General features: G+C 36.0%; 1 protein-coding gene across 1 annotated transcript in view; it reads left to right on the plus strand.

Annotated features, from left to right (window-relative positions):
* The first annotated feature begins 10,110 nt into the window (after positions 1-10,110).
* Positions 10,111-17,476, plus strand: part of LOC122529085 — a 295,075-nt gene continuing 287,709 nt past the window's right edge. Inside the window, exon 1 of the transcript XR_006306739.1 lies at positions 10,111-10,146. The gene's annotated coding sequence lies outside the window, so the exon portion shown is untranslated. The remainder of the gene's footprint in view (positions 10,147-17,476) is intronic.

Raw genomic sequence — 17,476 nt, forward strand, 5'->3', positions numbered from 1 at the left:
AAATTAAAACTAAAAGATATTATAATACCACATAGTATGATAATTGTACTATGACAATTGGACGAGGAGTTTAACTGAAAACTAAGATCTGAATGGACTTTATCGCTTTTCTTTCTTCTATCTCTGAAACCTGAAATTATTAACGAATCAAAACTGATAGAAATTGAACGTGAGTGTCGTCCATCAGCTACAATAAAATCGATTTCAGAATTGTCGACAAGACACTGGAATTTAAAACATGTGTATATTTATATCACGTTTATAATAATCAGTATCGTGTGTATTTCTACTTTACTGCATTCAAAAAACCGTCGAAATCTGTTATCGACAGTCTTCTTCCTACATTTCAACATCATTAATATCAATGACAAGGAATATATCGTATCATCTGAAATCCAGCTGAAAATAAAGTCGCCAACTTTACTCCATAAAATTTTCTTCTCCTCCGCTGACACATACCTATTATATATATACCGCTATACATACATCTATTATTCAACGAGTAATCTCAATGTCTAAGGAACGTCGACTTTCTATTCGAACCGGCCGGGTAATGTATAATAAATTAAGCATTACGAACGAATGTCTCACGAATTCAGCTCCGTTTTCTTTTGTCATTGCGAAGTGCATCCTGCCATTAATTCTAGAAATGGAGGATATTCGTCTCGCCAGGGTATTAAATCACGGCATTACGACGATTAACCCTGGCTGAGGCTAAGTTATAGTTGCTCGGCTCGCGTTTCTCGAGTTTCTGAACGTAGCCGGCATTTCTCTCTCTTTCTCTCTCTCTCTCTCTCTCTCTCTCTCACTCACTCTTTCCAACCCCTTTTCTCGCCCGTTATCTGTCCATTTCCGTATCAAAGTTCTGTTACACGATGAGAAAGGTGACCCGATATTATCAAAGGTTATCGCCTGTTCAAACTTTGACACTGGAATTAATCTCGCGCTTCTTTCCTTTGCCACCGACGCGACAATTTGGGACTCGCCAGGATGAAAATTGATATACACGAGATACGAAATATTGCCAGAACGTGAATATTGAAAACGTTAGAGCTACGTTCGTTGGTTCTAACGAGACAGTTTGCTTTAAAATTTGTCTCACCTTTGGACGACGAAGAAAAATGTTTTTACAATCGTGAAACAAGTAAAGTCTGTTTCGTTATAAATTCCTTGCGCATTTCAGACTTTTAATACATGTACAAAGACAGAAAGAGATATTCACAATCATTGTAGCCAGATCTGTGATATATAATATGTAAAACTGTATGAACAGTGTTAGATTGTTACTGATTATGTACAAAATATTACTGATTGAGTACAAAAATATATAAAAAGAAATTTATAGTTCAGTAGAAAATTCGAAATTATAGGTAAATTTGAAAATTATGTAGGTAATTTATGAATCGTTAGATGTAAGCAACTCTGTTATTTAAAATGTTATAGCCAGTCGTAGAAATATATATATCTGTCAAATTCTGAATATTTGAAATAGAGAAAGAAGTATTTTGAACATTTATACCGATAGTTTAGTGTCTTTTAGAATCCACGAAGAGAGAATACAGGTGTCGAACGAATATTTCAAACCGAATAAAAATAACACCTAAGTTTCTTTCTACTTTAAATTAATTACAGCGGTATAATCCGATATCCAATTTTTAATTTATGCCACAAAGCTCGTAATTAAATTTAGTTTTAATCAGCCTTCCCTTTTGATTAAACAATGGATTAGCGGTAAACGGATTTCGTAATCACAACGTCAAATTTTTACACTACGTTCCGGAAGCGATGCTTTGTTCGTGACGGAACTAATTACAAGTTTCTGACGACAGCGGGAGTGAAAACGTAGGAAGACGATTTAAAAATGCACGAGACGTCATGCAACTGGAGCTCACCTGTTGAAGTGTAAGGGTGGGATGCGTCGTTGTGCAGAATGGTTGTGTAACTAAAAATTACAAACGAAATTTTCCCTCGTACGCGGAGAGAAATGAGACAACGTGAAAGTTTAATTGTAGAAGTAGTGCACGAGCGTAAGACATCAGTGGGAGAAATTAACAAGTCTAAAAAAAATTGCTTTGCTGTAGAAGTAAAATTCTTTCTTTCTTTTACTAAATCCGTCAATGTTTCATTTTTTTTAATAAAAATTTTTCAATAAATGAATACACATAATAATCGTAATGGACTGGAGCAAAACGTTTACTATAAATTATATTTCTCGTACTTGCAATGAGATATAGTTTTATCGTAAATTGTTCGTTATCTGAATGTGTGGAGATGGAATTTTAACTTTATATGCAAATAATTGATCATTTTTAGATCTTTGTTGTTTTATAGCCTTTATTAATTTAAAGCAACAAGTACTGTAATTTCTATGTTTTCTTGCAAAGTAAAATTACGTTTGCATTTCTATGATATTTTTATGTATTAGTTAATAATTTTATTTATTTAGTCATCTATTTATTTACAACAACTGGATCAGTAATTTTATATTCTCAAATGTTCCATAATTTTAATAACTCATTCATGACATGTAATTGTAAAGATTATTCGACAATTATTTAGCTTGCTTGTAACAATTGAACAAGTTTAATTTCTTCTAGACTCCTCGTCTTTCATCGTATCTATTTTACTTGATTTACTTCTCCAATTCACTGTTGCTTAAGCATAAAGTGACTAAAAAAACCAGTGATTCTTTTCGTCATCGGTATTTCAATCAGACTTCGAGAGAACACGAAGTCCCATTTCTATTCTATCTTTAGTCAATGATTACACGTTACTCTCGCGTTAGTTCGGAAGCTAAAAGCCGAGTAGTCAGTGCGCGGTCGATCGAGTCTGATCTTGGCCCCGACCTGGAAAGTGAAATCCGAAGGCTAGGTCCCGGAGCTTGGGAAATTGATGAAAAGTGGGATTTGACACAAGCGCTTCGGCGCTAAGCGGATAACTGGACTGTTCCCTTCTCGCTTTCCCGCCATTTTCGCGTTCGCCTGCCGAATTGCCGGCGGAAATTATTGCGTGTAGCCAGTTGCCATCTCTCCTTACGAGAAGGGGGCGCACGTTCAACCCTCCAAGCTTCCAATTACCGAGCCTGAATGCCATTCGGCGTTGCGATCGCGTATGTCGCTGGAAAACTTCTTTCCTCCTTCCTCGCTCGCTCCCGTTTCTCTTTGTTTCCGTCTCACTCTGTCCCCGTCCTCGTTCCTTGTTTCGCTGCCAGTTGGTCTCCTCTCTGGCTCCTGGAGGACGCACCGAAACACGGGCCAAGTAAATTGGAGGATGGTAATCGGACTCGCGCAGTTTTCCCTAATTCAGCAGCCCTCCGCCGCCGTGCGCCGTCTCTGTCGCATCTCCCGGTGCCAGCGTGCGGCCAGAGCGCGAAATAATGAATGGCCACCGAGTTTCCACGGCTGTGAGTTCTGTGGACATCGCTTGCTGGCCGCTCGTTCTGTCCACCCTCGTCCACCCTGTTCCCCTGGTCACGAATATTCATTCTGGACTTCTGAACGCGCGCGAGCCGATTTTAAATCCCTTTGTTACGCGTCCACGTTATACATACTGATGACGCGAGTTAGGCGCGTGTCGATGCCAACGCGGATTACACAGCCGCGAACGCCGCTGAGATAATATAAGATAATACGAGCGGAGTAATCTGGCTCGATCGTGGAAAAATTTGGAACGGGGCGTGCTTCTCGCGGTTTTAATCGTGACGTTTCAATCGATCGCGGATATTTACGCTATAGAACTACCCAGAGTGGACCAATTTGTAATTGTCCATGGAAATTTTATACATTTATAACAGCGTATTTTTAGATATTCGTGTGATTTTTAATAAAATATACTAACAAAAGTTTGTGCTCTTTATCGTATTATTAATTTCTTCTTGTATCTTGCACTTGTTTCTTTGCCGCAAATATTGTACTTTGGTCGTCAGTAGGTCCAGTGTTAATACATCAAATGGTAAACGATAAGAAACGATTAGAGTTCACTTCACATCGAGTGAATCGAAATTGCAGACGAAAGGATTGATTCTTTCTTTTTTATTTTTCATTTGAGGGAATAAAGCGACAGAACTTTGTTGTCAATTTAATGTATTAAAAATTAAACGAATTAAACGTGACGACTGAGGTGTTTCTCTGTGTCACGAGAAAGACTATGGTTGCAGTGCAGAGTGTTTTAATGAATGAAACATTTGAATTCTCAGGTTTAACGAAGCTAATATTATTCGTGAAATTAGTTCGTGTAATTTAAAATAAACAGTTGTCTGTACAATAAATGTTCATTGCTCAGTTGTAGACTCGTATATATTTAATATCTTCTTTCTCTTATTCATTAAGTATTATAATAATAAAACAGTGATAAGTTTGTCGTCGGTATAGGAAATAGCAAATTAAATATACTATTTTGTAACAGCATAGTGTGTGCTGATGCAGCGTCGATGTCAGTCAGCATCAATGACCAGGCAATTAATCGTTATACTATACTGTTAAATATAATTATAACATTTTAATCAAATCATAACAATCTGATTTAATTATTAATTCTCCCCACTGATGCAAATATACCTCTGATACGTTAATTATAATAACATAATTAATTAATTATTATTAACTATGTACAATTAAACTGCTATTCTCAACTCTGTGCGTATGAAACTATTATGCAGTAATTATATACACAGTAAATTATACGTTATAATTAAAAATTGACAAAAAGAGAAACAGCAGGCAGTCTTTTATCTAGATTATGCCACGTCCATCATTGGACTGCGGATTTTTACGAAATTTCACGTTTCTAAGTTGTTAACAAATAAAAATGGAATTTAAAACATAAAAAGTGTAGTCAAAAATGAATTAAAATGGAAGGAAATTCATTAAGCATTGTAACAATGTTCACATGTAATTATATATACATAACATAAATATAATTCTCATTTCGAATGTTATAGTATTTAACGACAGTGAAGAAATTTTTGCTTAGATTAATTATATTCATAAAAATACAAGATTGCACAAAGATCATTGCAGTCAGTCTAATCACTCCTGTGAGTAGTATAATGAAAGTTCCTCCTAATCGCACAACGTAGCAACCTTAAAAGCACCGAGAGTGAAGCGAAGGGAAAGTTGCCTTAAGGCTCCTTTTATTTTCAATCGCATTTCAGACCTCGACACGTACGACTAGTGTCGATTTTCGTTTCCGAAATGATCTATCCAACGTTTTGCACGTTTCCGTCGTGGCTGTGCGGCGAGCTTAAAGGTGCTTTTTTTACGTCCCGCGACTGCAGATGGGATCATGACCGTGCCCGACAAAACCTTGTAACTGAATTTGCGACACTCTGGGACGTTGTTACAACGTCCACGTCAAATGTGTCCTTAAAACGTTTCTACATAAAACAGGCCATTTCGAGGATCGTACCGCGATACATATCTACACGTAACAGTTTAACATCCCTCTCTAGGTTTTATCACTCGTTAGAAAGATGAGCTATTACGAGTTTGCGGAGAAAATGGAGGCTCGTTACTGAACTTCTTTATGGTTACTTAGTTCGTGAATGACGATTAAAATAGAGTCGTTGGCTATCCTGGCGGGTGTTTTCATAATTTTAAATTTTTGTGAAATCCAAGAAATGGATGTCTGACTTGTGTAAGTTGTATGTGTAAATTTAACATGAAGAAAGGAGCTTTCGTAATCATAAATTTTGCAAATTTCGTTTTATATGAAGAAATTAATATTTTAATTCGTGATAAGAATTTTGCGTAGAAATCTAATTGTCAATTTGTCAATTAAATATCGCAACGAGTAAACTACTTTGAATATCTTTGCATTGTGTAGATTTTTGAAATTTCAAGTTTTCTGAAATGGAACCTTGAATAGATTCAATCTTAATAGAAGTTAATTAAAGGGGCGTGTCTATTTGCCGAGGATTCGCGATCCATTGGGTGCAGTTTTTGTAGATAGTACTGTTGGGATAGAACATGGACGTGTTGAAAATGCTTGATCAAAAGATTAAATTAAAAAAGTTTGAATATGAAAAGAACGAAATTTAATTAAGAGAAACTTTTTGTATTAATATAAGCAGGTGAATCGTATCGAGTTTTTTAACTGCATGTGGGACAATACATGTATTTTAAGTAAGTTCAAAATAATATAAAATAACGTTGAAATATTAAAGTTTTTTCAATTTAATATTTTATTTTCTCAGGTTATTCCGTTATGTAGAAATTGAATTTATAATTGTATAACAGTGAAATTTCTATTTTCTCTTTTTTTTTTTGTAGTTCTTCAGCTATATAGAGATCGAACTAATAAAGTGAATCAAACCTAGAGAGATGACAATAAGAGAAGAAAATGAATGATGAAATATGTCGATAACTTAAAAATATCACACTCGAAGCTATATTATCCTCGTCGATGCTACGAAAATTGAACACTTAACGTCGGAAGCCTTCGAGTAGCGCTGAAGTGATATGCGATGCTCGTGTACCGATATTAATAGAAACCTATTAACTCGACCATATTTCACAGGCTTGTTAGAGCGAAGCATGGTGTACCATTAACGATAAAATTTCGCGATCGTCTCGAGAGGTTTATTTACACGTAACACTCTGTTCATAATAATCTCGAGACGCGAATTGAAACGTAGTCGCTCACGGAAGTATTTGGATACTTGCAGAAATTCTTCTGCGAATATTAATATTCTAACAAAAATTATTGGGTAATAAGTTCACTTAGCCTCTATCTAATATACACGATCCAAAGAATGCTACATAAATAGTCTAAAAATCTGAGAATACAAGCAATTAAATTCTTTAGTACTGCTCCTTGAAAGTAATAATAGTTAATCTTCTCTTTTAAGAATACGTCGTGGATGAATTTATTACTGAACTTATTTTTCACAAAGATATAAATTTGCATGAAATCTATTCGTAATGCACACATTCATGAAAATTTTCAATACCATTCAAATAATTTTGTATATTGATCAAGTAGTGCACTCGAGATCTTTTCTAAGACTCTTTATTATTATTATTCTTTAATTATATTTATAAGAATATAAAATTGTTTTTACAATCTGTAAAAAAATTAAAATTGCTTTGTGAAAAGCGGTTTAGTCGCAGTTTCCTCGATTGTAGCGGTATACCGACTATTAAGGAAATACTATGAGTTCCCCAGGTAATCCAATATATTCGCCACTTGTGTCGAATCCGCAAATAATGTTACTCGTTTGCCTCTAACTCGAGAGACGCGGCTCGGAAAAGTCTAAACGGCCAAGAGCAATATCACCATACCACGTAAAACGTCGAGAGTCGAAAGTCTCACATATATATATATATATATATACTGCTCGCCTCTTCTTAAAGTTATTTACCCGGGTCCCGAGAGCTAATAGAAGAAGAAAAATCTGTTGACGTCGCGGAATCAAAACATTTTCCTGCCGTGGAACAGGAAACGTCCCTCGGCTCCTTTCGCTGTCTTTTATTTCATCGAATGCGTAGACACGATTCCCGCTAGATTCAATATCACTCCATCCGGTTACCTGTTCCTCCTGTAATTCTATTTCAAGATGGAAAATGTAACGCAGCGAGAAAGGACGTGTAACAGCGTTTGAAAACAAGCGGAGCGTCTTTTTGATTAATGTAGGCAAGTATCTCGATTCGTAAACACATTGGATGGATAGATTTGCAAAATGTGAAAATTTTCGCCAGTATGTTTTGCATTTTTATGCAAACTTATATCTTTGCGAGAATATGAATTTTGATACGCATCGACAGTTTAATGATGGAGTGTTTTTAATTTGAAAGAATTAGCTCGAATAATTTAATGGAACCGAATACGTTCGCAATATATGTATCTTCGTACATTAGGTGAATAGTGTATAAGTTTTCATAGAAAACAGCTACAATCGTTTGAGAATTAAGCTTCTGCGTGCGAGTTTCAGTTGTGACAGACGGTACGTCCGTACTGTGCATAAAATCGTATGACGTGATAAAAGAAAAGCACGGGAAGAGAAATGAAATGAAACAGAGCTGCAACATCATCGTGATGCAATTTATTTCGCTGCCGCTATTTCTAAATGGAAAGAAAAAAGAAAGGGAAAGCTAATTTAGCTAGATTTGTGAGAGACACTTGTGTTTGTTCGAAAATTAAAAGATCGTAGAGTAAAGGAAAAGAGAGAGAAGAAGAAACAAAAATGCTACAGGTTTTGTCTTTACTTACAATAATTAAACAGAGATTGTGATCGTTTTTCTTCTGAACCTTTCGCGTTGAAGATTCACGATTAAAAACAACATCTGAAAACTCGAAGTTCAGCGGAATGAATTGGAATTATATTCGAAATTAAATAACTGTTAATTATACGTAAAGTATATTGATTATATTGATTCATACTATACGTAAAAGTGTATATACATTTTTGTGAGTGTATGTATAATACGTGGCAGACATTGAAATTCAGCAAACATTTTTAGTCATACTTGTACATACCATAACAGACAGATAATTAAAAACAATGATAAAATTTTTTAAGAATTACAATATCGAGACTCGAATTGAATTTTCCATATTTCAATTCTCTTTTAATAGCTTCGCAATACTGTTCTATAAAGGGTTAAAGTGCTTACAAAGGGTTGTGTACTTTTTGTACAAATGTATGAAAATCCGCACTCTATAATATAGTATATTATATAATTAATATATTATATTATATAATTAATATAAATATTGTGAAAACATTTATACAAGTTTGACTTGTATTGTATTGTATATATATACAAGTATAGTTCTTTATTACTAATAAATATTTAGATTTTCAAAGTGTCGATTAAAACAGATAACTCCCTATGTATTTTCAAAATAATAAAACAGAGAGAGAGAAAAAACACAAAGCTAGCCTTTACTTACAATAATTAAACGTTCACCGAGCTTGTTTCGATCCACGGTGAAATGATCAGCCCCGAAAATCCCAAGTTGAACGAGTACGAGTATTTGCATTTCATCCCTCTGTTTTTCTTTCGCCGGCCCGTTTTTCTTCCTTACATTCGACTAATTTCGAATCAGTCTAGCTCGCTTTGTCGGCAGACTTGTTTAATCAACGAATCGATAGTGTCTACGAATATTATCCCACTGATATCCATCGTTCGAGCTGCTTTGAAATTTAAATAAATCGGGACTTCCGGCGGTGAATAAGAAACGATGAATAAGAGTCGGCCAGTACGGGAGGAGATTCGTTGAAAGTTCGTTCGAAATAGATTCCATCGTGGGATATATTCTGTTTGACCGTCGCGTGACTACGTCGATTAAAGGTTTTTGTAATTAAATAGCTGCGTTAAAAATAGCTTGGAAAGTGTACAGCAACGGAACGTAATAAGATTCGAATTCATTATTTCTGGCGCTGAAGCGACTGAACTGCATGATTTTATGACGTTGCACGAGTGGAAATACGTATAATCATAGTTGTGTCTTCCCAACTTATTGCCCGAGGCAAACGAATTATCTTATCACTTGAATTTTGAATTCAGAAATTTGAAGCATCCTCCTTTCCCTGATGAATTAAATTCTATCGTACCTTTTCGTGAAAAAAATGAATATTGTAATTATAAATAGAAACGTGGTGACACGCTGCTCTCTAATTATTAATTTGTCGTTTGTTCAAAATTTAGCCACTGCCCTCTGGAAGCTAATCAAAATCTCCAAATGATTCAAACAGTAATGTATGAATACTCCCTTCCAAAAGTTTCAAGACACTTTATTTTTGACATGCAGTATTTGTCGTAGATGATGAAATTTTTAAAATTGCACGTATATTTTGTAGCGCAGTTGCTATTACGTTAACACTTGATTGAGGCAAACGCAATACCAGTGTTAGAACTTCGAGCGAGTGTACATAGCCATTTCTTAACTATACCTGTTGAGGGTTAGAGGGGATTATATAAATACGTAGAATGTTCTCTGAAGTTACATTCGCCGTTCCAATTTCGGTATTATCGAAAAGCTTGTATCGAACGGAGACCAGAAGCCCCCGATTGCCTTTCACTTTATCGAACCAGCCTCGCTGACAGCTTCCCGTAGCCGCAGGCCGCAGAGCAAGAGCAGAAAAGTAAACAGTGTGAATCAGGGAGGCTGTACTTAAAAGGAAGGAAGCTGGCTGAGAGATATGTAAGTAAATCTCACTATAAGCTGATTATACGGAACTTACGTAATGGACTGGAGCATTTCCAGTGAATTACCATTCGTGATTTATGACCATTTTAACCTTTAGCCGAAGACCGTCGTTCGGGCATAGAAAGAGAAACTTTTTATGCGTTCCAGAGTTTTTAATTAAGAAAGCTTTTTAACTGAATTTAAACTTTAAACTTTTTAAACTTTTTCTTTAAACTTCTTTCTCAAATGCTATCAGTCACAGATATTTACGTGCATTTATCAGAGTTCTTGGTTAAATATATATATATACAATTACTATATTTAAAGCAAATGAGTACTGTTTTTGGTTGTTATCACGACAATAATACGAATATATTTTGATGTCCCTTTCTGGTTTAATAAAAATGTCGTGATTTTTTACAAAATTATTTACAAAACTTAACTAAAGAATAGATATTTACCAAGATGTTCAGATTTAACACGAACGATATCACAATTCGTGATAAGACTTCAAGATATATATATACTTTTACTAAATACTTATATCTAAATACTCATAATTTTCATACAATTCATAATTTTCTTTCCCAAACCATTCATTCTTGAATATCAATTTTCTGAAAACTATTCTCTCTTTGTTCCAACTAACGCGTACACGTAATTATTAATATAATATTTCACGTACACACAAAGGAAAAGAGAACAAAATTCTTCTATTCTCTACGTATTTCGAGAAACAAAGATTTTTTTTCGCCTTTCTTTTTAGTGAAATACAATGGCAAAAGTAAAGAAAGAGAAATATAAGGAACGAACACCGGCAATTTCTGTTTGATTTAATAAAAGGAACAGTGTAGCTGCCCTTTTCCCATTTCGTTAAATATTATCCTGGTCGTCCGGTCGTTCAACGAATCTTACTACTGGCTAAGAAATAATGAATGGCCCTTAAGTTTCCACGGTCGTGCACTTTACAAGCACCCACTACCAGGTTCCCCTCATTCGGAATATTCATTCGAGACTTCTGAATTGCGTCACTTTAAATCCCTTTGTTCCACGGCTAACGTTATACATACTGATGATACGAGACGGGGCATTATGCGCAACACGCCAGTGTATACACATGCGAATACACGCGGCTAAGCCGCGAACAAAGTAGAAACTTTTATTTCGTTTCGCTGTGTTAAGAACGTAAAACAACTAAAAGCGAGAGAGAAACAAACAAACAAATTTGAGAAAGTGGAAATTCTCTTTTCTAGTGAAAATAACCCTTCGAGGACCTAATATTTCATTAGGGGAAAAAAGATAGATAGCGAAGAATGGTGTATAAATGTTTATTATCGATTTTCCGCGAAAGGAGCTGTTTTCAAAGTTTTAGGCAAAAATAATCGTGCACAATCTTAGGCAGAACATGTAGATCTTAACCTTCTCAAGTCAGTAAGAATGATCTTCTGATGAAAAGAAAAGTTCCCAGCTGAAAAGAACCATCAAATTTTCAAAATTTCAGCGAGAACATATTCCGAAAATACAGTCGAATTGAACGTCGAGGTAAATAAATTCTCCTTTCGTTTTATTTCCATTGGTTGGACGGATATTTATGCGTATTATCAATACACGAAAATATCAGAAATAAAGCATATCTTATCATGATATTAGCTAAACAAAAATGTACATGCACGAAAAATGCACGAATTTATTTTGGTTGTCTGACATTTAGCAGACGGATCATCTCGATTCGAGATGAGAGAAGTGTCGATGCTGCTCGGTTATGGAAGTGAACGCATTTATATTTAAATTGCATATAATCATGCGAATGCGTCGATGTTGATTTGACGCTGTTCACACGATGTGCCATTAAGAGGACGTCAGCTTGAATATGGCTTTTCTCATTATTCGAGCGTTCCATTGCAGGTGGATATTCACTCTTTGCTCGTTGTTTCTTCGCAACCGAGCATCGCACGCCAATTAGCATTCATTCGCATTTATTTCGATGTAATTTGACTAAATTACATCTCTACAACTGCTAAATTATTTAGATGCTGAGAAAATTCGAATGCAATTTTAAATTAGAATTAAAGAACACATGCGCGTATTTGGCCGTGGACTTTTGTGCAAATTTATATTCTTCAGCTAAAGAAATTAAAATTTAGGCAGAGGTTCGTTTCGCTTATTTAAAATTATAACTATAAGTAATAAATGCGAATATTTTTAGAATATTATGTATGTATAAAGAAACGTATATTGTACACAAATACAGGCTCTTTACATTATTATGCAGCATTGTGCTAATGAATGTGTTCATACTTTCAAAGTATCGATTAAAATGAATAACTCTTGAGAAGTTTCTAGAACGATAATTATACGTAGAAAGTTTGAACACTGCCTGCTATCTTCAGTCTGACTAATGATAGATTACTACTACTTGCGCTCTACTACCATATCGCTCCTTTTACTCTACATATATACTTCTCCACGCTACATTTTTGGAAATTTTTTAACACACACGTTATTAGCTATGCTATGAAAAATAGAGGCTGAAATTATTTAAAAAGGTTTAACAGGCATTAATTTAATAAATGAAATAAATAAAATGTTGATTCATTGACTGAGAGAGACGAATATAAGTACATTTAAATGTTCGAAATTTTTATTGAATTAACTTATTAATCTTTTATCCGATTTGTATTATTAAATTTCATTTTTTAACATTGAGGTTGTGAAAGAAAAATCCAAGAGTTAGCTTTATATTCCATCTAGAATCTACTATTTTATAAAATTATTACTAATTACTTGGTTCTCAATGGTTTGAATAAAATAAATTTCAAATTGTATTATTGGATTACGAATTTCTGTTAAATTGCTAAAATTTAGAGCATTTGATTTTATTTTATATCTTGCACTGTCCATGACAGACGTTAATAACAGAATTCAACTAAACTGAAAACTCGTTATGGTCCAATCACACCATTCGAGAGTTAATTACATACCAATAAAGAATCAGAACAACGAAAATCTCACTCCCGGATAATTAATTAAATTTTGCCGCGAGCTTTTCGCGACAATCCGATTCATCGGATGAAGACTCTCATATTCTTTCTTCTTTTCTACAAAAAAAAAAAAAAGGAAAAAAAAAGGAAAGACTGACAAGTAGTACGACAAAATGAATTTCCATTCACCTGGATAGGTGAACCACAAAAGAATTTCGGTCAATCGTAACAAAATAAATGAAAGGAAACTTCTGCTCGAGTTCCATTCAGGAAGAGAGTTGATTTAATTACTTCGAATCTCTCTCATATTTTGAGAACCGTCGTTGACGACTTTCCCTCTAGCACCGCATACAGCACGTTCGAGTCTCCCCCCCCCCCCCAGTAACAATCAAGCAAATTATAATTGAATCGCTGATGAAAAGTCGGGGCCAAAGGCTGGTTGAAGCCACGGCAAAGCAATTACGAATCTTCTGTGAGGGAATCGCGGATGCTAATCCGTAATCGACGTGCTCAGGACTACTGACAATGCATCACCGGGTATCCCTACTCCCTTTCTATTCCCTCCCATCCTCCCTCTCTCTCTATTTCTCTCGCTCTATCGTTGCACGCTCGTCTGTTAGATTATGGAAGTTAATAACTCATCAGTGCGCCCTACTTATACGGCTACGTGCTGTCATAATCGGCTCATGAATATCGTATTATGGCACGAAACGGCAGCAAAATTCGCCTCCACACAAGATAGGCCACCCCTATTGTCCTTCCCTGATTAGGCTCCTTGTTATCTCGAAAGCATTTATCAGGTGCTACGTGACAGAGAGAGGCGAACTGTCTGTTTCACTGTCTAGTGCGAGAGTAAGTGTTAAAGCAGAATGGAGAAAGCCTATGACGAGTGAACCTGAACCTTTGTTACCAATTGTAATTGGAAATAATATTTTGAGCTTGTGTTGTAAAACAGGAGATGTCTGATGAATTCTTGAACTGGTTTGGTTTCGAGATTTTAAGTGAAAGTGATGTATTTAATCCTTAAGGCTGTCGTGTATATTTTTTTTAAAACATTTGTATCACGAAGCAGAACATTCCACGATTGATAATATTAACATGGCATAACTTTCAATTGACCCAGGAAAATTAAGAATTTCACTTATTCATTGTATCGTTCAGTAACATTTCTAATAGTATATTTAGTAACTTGGTGTTTTACTTTTAATTTCATTCAATGCAAAGCAAATTATATTTCCACAGAATAACAGTAATTACAATAATATAGGATACTGAATATTTTAATCAGGAAAATTTATGGATTATGTGTCAGTAGCATAAATCTTGATAATATGAATTTATCGTCACAGTTTTATTGTTGCCAACACACACGACAGGCCCTACAATTTAAGTCACAAAGATACAAATCTTTTACTATCATTTTATATAACAAAATACCAAAAGCGAACACACACTATGCATTGATAACACGATCCTCTCGGTTCTCTCTTCTTCTTACCTCCCATTGCAAATCGTCTCTGAATGAAAGTACAACGTGGACAGAGTAACAGAACGATTCGCAACGCTCGACGCGCCGCGAGGGGTGGGGACGGAGGCAAGGGTGGCCGTTGTGAGTACAGTTGGGGACAATTAGGGCAGTTTCACCAACGCAGGAAGTGACATCAGGTTGCCGTGTACCCTCGGGGCTATTGTTCGCGACACGTACAACCGAGCGTCGACTCTCGACTATCTCACCCTTTGCCGCTCATCCCCTATTTCTTCCACTACCCGTTCAGGAACTGTCAACCACCCTCACGGTGGAACCGGCGTTGACCTACAAAATGCAGTAGCTTGTCGGGACCGGTTGGCAACGGTTTGCGACAGGTTTACGTGAGGAACCAACCAAACTGGCCTAGACTATCGTATCAAGATACAAACCGTGTCACCGTCTAGGTGCCGTTAAAAGCGAACGGCGAGTGTGAAGCTTGCGTGGACGGTAATATTTCAGAAGAGTGAGATGCACGAAGCTGTATACAGTACGACATACGAAAGCGTGTTCGCGCGAAAGCGTACACACAGAGGCTACAGAGGCTGCTCTTTCTTTCCCCTCTCCCTTTCGGTTCCTGTTTTTGCTTTCATCGAGTTTTTTCTCGCTTTCACAAAATGGAAGTTCGACAATAGGTCGAAACGACGAAACGAGGTATGCATTATTGTTTGGCAATTATGATCCCAATTCCTGGCGGTATTGTGTTAACGTCGCGATTCCGTAAATTTTCCCGGAGGGATTATCGCCGATCGATGTGAAATTATCTGTGGATTCGAAAGGTTATCGTATCCATTGTTGTGAGTGAATTTGATGAGTAAATATGATCGATTGGCGATTTATTAAACAATTGGGAATAATTGATTAATTGTTGTGCAAAAGATAGAATTTGACAAAGTTCCAGTTAGGACAAGAGGCCTTTAAACAGAAATTAGGATATTAACAACTTTAATTTCGAATGACTATAGTAATTGATATTGGATGATAAGATGTGTTATAAGAGATAGTGTTTGCAAGTTTTTAAATAAAAAAACTAATTATTAACAATATTTTTCTCGTATTAAAATTGCATCTCCTGTGACTCTAATTAAGCAATTAAGTAGCTAAATATTGTACTACATATTATTAAAAATACGAATGTACATAGCAGACATTGTAGATTCTTTACTTTTTAATTCACGATCTTTCACTTTCCGAAATAATATACCAGCGTCCCTCGTTTATAGCATTTACACGGCGCGAAAGAGATACAATCTTACGTTTCACTCTTAACGCTAACGAAACTCGCGAAATATAACACAACTCGCACAAAAGGTCTTGATAAATTGTCCTTTACACACTTGGCAATATTATTACAATGCTAACTACTTCCAGTTAACACGCAAAGCGAGTCATAACTTACGTAGAAGCACATTCAACTATTCGTACGATTCTCCGATTAAATTCACTGCTAAATAGTTTGAATCGTGTTAATAGTAAAACAGAAGCGGAATTTTATCTTTTCATACGTTTTGTAAATTAATTAGCGATATTACATCGCATTTTCACCACTCTGTTGAATATTTATAAAATATAAATTACACAGACTGATGTCACTTGAGTCATTCAATTAAACTAAAGTAAATTAAATAAATTATTTCTAGCAAATTTTCAAACGATCGAAAATCTTCGGTCTACTTCTATATTCAGAAGGTTTATAATATTTTTGAATCCATTAGATCAGTCCCCTTTTTTTATGTTAAAATATTTCTGTCGAGTACATAGTCAAGCAAAAAGATCTAAACAGACTCGCCAGTAGCTGTTTCAATGTAAATATTGAAAAATTGAAAATTTTACAAATTAATCATAGAGTTGCAAAGTTTGAAAATTATCCTCCCTTTAAATTCTCTTCTATCTACTACGCCTCTAAAATATTTCTAATAAATTAATGCAATACTGTCAGATACTCCCAAGAAATGCTCCACCCCGTTCTCATTTCGACAATTCCAATGGCGACCCACCGCGAGCATGCGTCCGTTTTAATATCGCGCTCTATTTTCAGCCTGAACGATTCCCTTAAAAACGTCCGCGACAGGGAAAGGACTATGCCCGGGGAGGAACTTTCCCCGGGACAAAGAGCAAACAGAGACCGGGAAAACATCTTTCTGCATCCTAAGCGAGTTCTTTGAATAGAGGCCATTGTCTTACGGAATCTCTTTGAATCGTTTTGCACGGGGATCGCGTTATTTTATATTTCCTAGCAAACGAGTCTCTCTCTCTCTTTCTCTTTCTCTGTCTTCTTTTCTCTTCGACCAGCACCGAGGACGTCTCCGACCGCGGGTTTTCCACCAGGGAACGGGTTGCCGGAAATTTGAATAATCCTTGTATACGAGCATCGTGAGGGGGAGGACACACGTGGCTATTCGAATTTATTCGACGGAAACTCGGCACGGATGGGCGAACGTTCGATCCGGCTGCAAATATCCGGCGGTAGCAGCTTTAAGATTCACCGGTCGAGTGGTCGCCTGGAAATGGCTGGATTTCATTGGTCCCAGCTTGCCACAAGCGAGTATCACGAATAAACTCAAAAAGTGAGGAAAAGAGAGGGAGAGAGAAGGGGAGAGAGGGTAAGAAACTGGATTGGGAACTGGAGACTGCAATAACAGTTACTTGAAACGTTCTTTCTACCATGATCGTCTCGGTATCGGTCGAAACAGCCACGACGATGGCAATTAAAATTAGACCAAGGCGTAAACTTGCAGTTGCACCTCCTTTTCCTCTGTGGAGGGAAATAAAATTTTCAAACGTCACAGAGATAAGAACGTACAGTAATCGTTCTTTTTCTTTTTTTTGTTTTTCTTTT

Source organism: Frieseomelitta varia, unplaced genomic scaffold (genome assembly GCF_011392965.1).
Source record: "Frieseomelitta varia isolate USP_RPSP 00005682 unplaced genomic scaffold, Fvar_1.2 scaffold_277, whole genome shotgun sequence".
In the NCBI taxonomy this organism is placed as follows: domain Eukaryota; kingdom Metazoa; phylum Arthropoda; class Insecta; order Hymenoptera; family Apidae; genus Frieseomelitta; species Frieseomelitta varia.